Source organism: Schistocerca piceifrons, chromosome 4 (genome assembly GCF_021461385.2).
Source record: "Schistocerca piceifrons isolate TAMUIC-IGC-003096 chromosome 4, iqSchPice1.1, whole genome shotgun sequence".
Lineage (NCBI taxonomy): Eukaryota > Metazoa > Arthropoda > Insecta > Orthoptera > Acrididae > Schistocerca > Schistocerca piceifrons.
This window is the reverse complement of record NC_060141.1, coordinates 288,934,517-288,940,733: the sequence shown is the minus strand read 5'-3', so window position 1 is coordinate 288,940,733 and position 6,217 is coordinate 288,934,517. Positions and strand designations below refer to the sequence as shown.

Below are 6,217 nucleotides of genomic sequence, written 5' to 3'. Positions count from 1 at the left end.
TGCATTTTTGTATGTAGGTTTCTACTTTCTTGCTTCAGCCACTCAATTTCAGCTTTGTGTTTGGCATCACGAGCTGCAGGTGACATACTGTTTACATTTACTTGTATATAGTTAGGTACTGCATTATGTGAAAGACAAATTCTATTGAATTTTATATTTAAAATAGTTTGATGTAACTTTGCTGTAGTGTTCCGGAATTTGTTGTAGAGCTTGCTCGGAAATGCCTGGCAGGGCATCGAAATAATCATCTTGGGGTTGAAGCTCTTTTCTTCTGTGCTTGTTTTAACAATACAGGATCCGCCTTTAGCAAAACACATTTTTGTTTTTTAATCCAAACATGTTTCACTGCAATTGCAGCATTTTCAGTGGGCTTTTATTTTCCATCTGTTAAAGATAAAGAGTGTTCTTTGCTGTTTGTATACATATAGCTATTGGTTTTTAAATCGTAATAACAGATATTAGAAGAACACATAAATTATGAATTCATACATTTTTACCTCTTCGGTAAAATATTCCGGAGGTAAAATAGTCCCCCATTTGGGTCTCCGGGCGGGGACTACTCAAGAGAACGTCATTATCAGGTGAAAGAAAGCTGGCGTTCTACAGATCGGAGGGTGGAATGTCAGATCCCTTAATCACATAGGTCGGTTAGAAAATTTAAAAAGGGAAATGGATAGGTTAAAGTTAGATATTATGAGAATTAGAGAAGTTCGGTGGCAGGAGGAACAAGACTTTTGGTCAGGTGAATACAGGGTTATAAATGCAAAATCAAACAGGGGTAATGCTGGAGTGGGTTTAATAATGAATAAGAAAATAGGAGTATGGGTAAGCTACTACAAACAGCATAGTGAACACATTATTGTGGCCAAGATAGACACGAAGCCCATGCCTACTACAGTAGTACAAGTTTATATGGCAACTAGATCTGCATATGACGAAGAAATTGAAGAAATGTATGATGAGATAAAAGAAATTATTCAGGTACTGAAGGGAGATGAAAATTTAATAATCATGGGTGACTGGAATTCGAGAGTAGGAAAAGGGAGAGAAGGAAACATAGTAGGTGAATATGGATTGGGGCTAAGAAATGAAAGAGGAAGCCGCCTGGTAGAACTTTGCGCAGAGAGCATAACTTAATCATAGCTAACACTTGGCAGATGTGGACTCTGACCGCAATCTATTGGTTATGAATTGTAGATTAAAACTGAAGAAGCTGCAAAATGGTGGGAATTTAAGGATATGGGACCTGGATAAACTGAAAGAACCAGAGGTTGTACAGAGTTTCATGGAGAGCATAAGGGAAAAATTGACAGGAATGGGGGAAAGAAATACAGTAGAAGGAGAATGGGTAGCTTTGAGGGATGAAATAGTGAAGGCAGCAGAGGATCAAATAGGTAAAAAGACGAGGGCTAGTAGAAACCCTTGGCTAACAGAAGAAATATTGAATTTAATTGATGAAAGAAGAAAATATAAAAATGCAGTAAATGAAGCGGGCAAGAAGGAATACAAACGTCTCAAAAATGGCTAAACAGGGGTGGCTAGAGGACAAATGTAAGGATGTAGAGGCTTATCTCACTAGGGGTAAGATAGATACAGCCTACAGGAAAATTAAAGAGACCTTTGGAGAAAAGAGAACCACTTGTATGAATATCAAGAGCTCAGATGGAAACCCAGTTCTAAGCAAAGAAGGGAAAGCAGAAAGGTGGAAGCAGTATATAGAGGCTCTATACAAGGGCGATGTACTTGAGGACAATATTATGGAAATGGAAGAGGATGAAGATGAAATGGGAGATACAATACTGCGTGAAGAGTTTGACAGAGCACTGAAAGAGTTAAGTCAAAACAAGTCCTCGGGAGTAGAAAACATTCCATTAGAACTATTGATAGCCCTGGAAGAGCCAGTCCTGACAAAACTCTACCATCTGGTGAGCAAGATGTATGAGACAGGTGAAATACCCTCAGAATTCAAGAAGAATATAATAATTCCAATCCCAAAGAAAGCAGGTGTTGACAGATGTGAAAATTACCGAACTATCAGTTTAATAAGTCACAGCTGCAAAATACTAACGCGAATTCTTTACAGATGAATGGAAAAACTTGTAGAAGCCGACCTCGGGGAAGATCAGTTTGGATTCCATAGAAATGTTGGAACACGTGAGGCAATACTGACCCTATGACTTATCTTAGAAGAAAGATTAAGGAAAGGCAAAGCTATGTTTCTAGCATTTGTAGACTTAGAGAAAGCTTTTGACAATGTTCATTGGAATACTCTCTTTCAAATTCTGAACATGGCATGGGTAAAATTCAGGGAGCAAAAGGCTATTTACAATTTGTTCAGAAAGCAGATGGCAGTTATAAGAGTCGAGGGGTATAAAAGGGAAGCAGTGGTTGGGAAGGGAGTGAGGCAGAGTTGTAGCCTCTCCCTGATGTTATTCAATCTGTATATTGAGCAAGCAGTAAAGGAAACAAAAGAAAAGTTCGGAGTAGGTATTAAAATCCATGGAGAAGAAATAAAAACTTTGAAGTTCGCCGATGACATTGTAATTCTGTCAGAGACAGCAAAGGATTTGGAAGAGCAGTTGAACAGAATGGACAGTGCCTTGAAAGGAGGGTATAAGATGAACATCAACAAAAGCAAAACGAGGATAATGGAATGTTGTTGAATTAAGTCGGGTGATGCTGAGGGAATTAGATTAGGAAATGAGACACTTAAAGTAGTAAAGGAGTTCTGCTATTTGGGGAGCAAAATAACTGATGATGGTCGAAGTAGAGAGGATATAAAATGCAGACTGGCTATGGCAAGGAAAGCATTTCTGAAGAGGAGAAATTTGTTAACATCGAGTATAGATTTAAGTGTCAGGAAGTCGTTTCTGAAATTATTTGCATGGAGTGTAGCCATGTATGAAAGTGAAACGTGGATGATAAATAGTTTGGACAAGAAAAGAATGTGTTCAATCTCCTCTCAGACAACGTAGAACGTAGATACGATTTCAGCCTGTTAAGAGCCGAAAACAAGCGTTTTGCTGAACAATTTGTAAGTGCCATACATAGACATATTCTAAGAGAAAAGTCAGAAACATGGACTGTATCCTCTTTTAGTAAAAATTTACTCATTTTGACTGGTATATCACTATTCTCAGAAGATTTCGAAAGTTCTGCGAAATGTACACATTCACTAAGAAAAGAAGGCTTTAAATATGTGTCATATGATCCTTGGAGTTTTGTTGCACCTCAGCAAGATCATCAGGTGAACTGTTCTTAAGGTGACTCAAAAGTCTGAACGAGTCCAACAGTGTTCTATAGCTTTACTGCCTCCTCACTAATTAGGCATACAAGTTGTAGAGTAGTGGGAGAAATGTTTCGATTTCAAATTTTTCCCTTCCTGTCAGAATAACTTCTTCAGAGTTTGCTTTATTGTCAACATGAAGTTTGCATTTTCGTGACCTTTTATAGGTGCATTCGTAGTCTATATCAGTCACAATCTCCATGTATTTATTTTCATAATACTCAAACATGCCATGAATAGATGCAATAAATCCTACAAGTGATTCATATAATTCATGCACTATTTTAGTATCAATATTTACACTTTGTATTTTCAGATTTACACTATTAAATCTCTGGAGTATGTCCTTCCAAACTGTCATCATGAATACTGTTTCTAGTCTGCTGAGCTGATTCAATAAAGCTGAAGCCTCATTTTGCACAATTGGTTTTTCAAACATATTATTGGCAATATGTGTGAGGGCATTGAAATGCCCTCCCAGTTTTCATATAGACTTACACACACTTCCTCTCTTGCTGACCAACATGTTTTTCATAAACTTTTTATCATTTTCCTTCCTGGTTCCAAGAAGGAAAGAAGCAGAGAAGAAATTATAAAGATTTTGCACTGCAATGAAAAATGAACATGCTTCCTGAAACAGCTTGCAGCACTAGTGCATTCTAAATTCAAAGAATGTGCTGCACAAGGCACATAATGCGCTGTTGGATTTTGTTCTTTAATGCGTGCCTGCAAGCCAGTATAGGTTCCTGACATACTGCTTGCGTTGTCGTATGACTGGCCTCTACAGTCAGTAATATCAATGGAATTTGTACACAGGACTTCTAGCATGGCCTCAGCTAAGTTTTCAGATTTGTGTCCTGGGTTTGGTAAAAATTGAAGGAAACATTCAATCATTCACATATTTTCATATAAAAGATAACTGATCAATATGTGAAATGTCCACAGTAGAATCTTCTATTATAAATATTTGGCCTGTTTTCTTTCACTTATGATAATTCTTTTTATTCATTCAAAAAGAAGCTCTATTATTTCATTGCAAATTGAAACTTCCTGGCAGATTAAAACTGTGTGCCCGACCGAGACCCGAACTCGGGACCTTTGCCTTTCTTTCAGGAGTGCTAGTTCTGCATGGTTCGCAGAAGAGCTTCTGTAAAGTTTGGAAGGTAGGAGACAGGATACTGGCAGAAGTAAAGCTGTGAGTACCGGGCATGAGTCGTGCTTCGGTAGCTCAGATGGTAGAGCACTTGCCCGCGAAAGGCAAAGGTCCTGAGTTCGAGTCTCGGTTGGGCACACAGTTTTAATCTGCCAGGAAGTTTCATATCAGCGCACACTCTGCTGCAGAGTGAAAATCTCATTCTGGAAACATCCCCCAGGCTGTGGCTAATCCATGTCTCCACAATATCCTTTCTTTCAGGAGTGCTAGTTCTGAATGGTTCGCAGAAGAGCTTCTGTAAAGTTTGGAAGGTAGGAGACAGGATACTGGCAGAAGTAAAGCTGTGAGTACCGGGCGTGAGTCGTGCTTCGGTAGCTCAGATGGTATAGCACTTGCCCACGAAAGGCAAAGGTCCCGAGTTCGAGTCTCGGTTGGGCACACAGTTTTAATCTGCCAGGAAGTTTCATATCAGTGCACACTCCGCTGCAGAGTGAAAATCTCATTCGGGAATCATCACAAGTTGTTGAAGAAAGAAAACTTGTATGTCCCTGCCCTGGATCTCCATGTGGTTCAATGTGCTCTGTGAGAAAGGGATCAAACTCTGCTATAAGTTCAAGACTCATCATAAATTGACCATTATCTAATGAATGGAATCTTTCAACATGTCTACGTAGGGGAAGTCCATAGCATGCTAGCTTCTTCACTACTGCAAACACCCTTTTCAACACACTGCGCCAGTATATTTTTTCTGTCTCAACATATGACTCAAAATAGTTATTTATTGTTCCAAGTGACTTTTTTCGTGTTAATTATGATAACTCAGAATATTAGAAATATTAGAAATATTTTTCCAGTCTGCAAAATAATTAGTAGCAATCACAGCCTTACCTCCAAACAATTTACATGGTGCATAAAAAACATCAGGCAACGGCCTTGCCACAGTGGATACATCGGTTCCTGTCAGATCACCGAAGTTAAGCACTGTCAGGCGTGGTCAGCACTTGGATGGGTGACCATCCAGGGCGCCATGCGCTGTTGCCATTTTTCGGGGTGCACTCAGCCTTGTGATGCCAACTGAGGAGCTACTTGACCGAACAGTAGCGGATTCGGTCAAGAATACCATCATTACAACTGGGAGAGTGGTGTGTTGACCCCACGCCCCTCCTATCCACATCCTCCACTGAGGCTGACACAGCAGTCGGATGGTCCCGGTAGGCCATTCATGGCCTGACGATGGAGTGCTATATAAAAACCAGCACCAGTGCTACAGGAGTATACTAGACATCATGCAGGCTGCAGCACAATAAATGAGACAATCAAAAGTTGGTTTCTTCTTTTTTCGTCAGGAAGAGTACATAAATAAGTAAATAAATAAATAAAATTTTTTAACAGTCGCGAAGTGTATTTCACTCATTATTAGATATTCTGCTTATATTCTTTTTGTATAAACATGTGTTTAAAAATGTAAAACATTCTCAGTATCAACACATTTTGTTAAACGGGTGTCATTAAATCAAAACTCAGATCTTGAAGACCACAGAGCTTTCACAGTAATGGAGGGTTGACTCAAAACTTCCCCATAAATTTGACAAGAAATTTAAGTAGAGTCAGGTTTTATATACTGGTCCCACACATGTTACAGTATTTAAGAGACTGATAATTAGTTTATCACAGATTTTCAGGGGTCCCAGTATTTTCACGAGAACATTCTTGGAATAACAATCTTTCAAACATTGTATAGTAGATTGCCTTTCATCAGCTTACTTCAGAATATTTGG

The 6,217-nt window shown here is 39.0% G+C and overlaps 1 pseudogene; it reads left to right on the top strand.

Annotated features, from left to right (window-relative positions):
- Positions 1-5,362: 5,362 nt before the first annotated feature.
- LOC124796828 lies at positions 5,363-5,480 on the top strand (annotated as a pseudogene).
- The last annotated feature ends 737 nt before the right edge of the window (positions 5,481-6,217 follow it).